We start from the raw sequence: 832 nt of genomic DNA on the forward strand, positions 1-832 counted from the left end.
CTTGATAGTATTTATAAAATTACTTTTTTAAAAACCTTAAACTAATAAAAAAATATATGAATAATTATATAACTACTAGTATCCATATAATAGCCTTTACAAAAGTTAGAGCACACCCTAAAATTTAGGGCTTGTTTGGTTTAATTTTTGAGAAAGGAATTTTTCCGTATTATTGCTTTTCTAATTTTTTGTTTTTTAAGTACAAGATTGTACGTTTTGACGTTTTGTTACGTTGTTGGAAGAAGTTGCTTTTCAAAACTAAAACAAAAACTATAAGTAATATAAAAGTAGAAAAGCGTCACTGTTATGTTAGACGCTTTGCATTTAATAAATGGTGAATGCTATGCTACGATGTCTATTATTTTGTACTTAAGTTACTAAAAAAGGTAAATAAATAATATTTAATAAATTTTACATGATTTATTTTTTATTTTAAATATTTTATTTTTTATTTTAAAAAAAAATTAGGCAATTTAAATACTATAACAAAAACACCATAAATTTTACCTTAATAAATATGTAAGTACTTTTTAAATAACCTTACCATAAAAGGTCATACTACTTAGAGGTAAGTACGATTTTGGTTCTTTAAGTTTAGTGTCAGAATCGAATTCGTCCCTCTTATTAATTTGGGTTTAAAGTCGTCCTTAACGTTTTTTTCCGTATTAAAATTGTCCTTTTTATTTTTTTGGACAAAAATACCTTCATTACTACCAACATAATTACTTCCTCCTCCACCGCCACCACCACCACCAATACCAACACCACCGCCACAACCTCCACCACCAGCACCACGACCACCACCAACACCACCACCAACGCCGCCGCCATC

Source organism: Arachis duranensis, chromosome 3, assembly GCF_000817695.3.
Source record: "Arachis duranensis cultivar V14167 chromosome 3, aradu.V14167.gnm2.J7QH, whole genome shotgun sequence".
In the NCBI taxonomy this organism is placed as follows: domain Eukaryota; kingdom Viridiplantae; phylum Streptophyta; class Magnoliopsida; order Fabales; family Fabaceae; genus Arachis; species Arachis duranensis.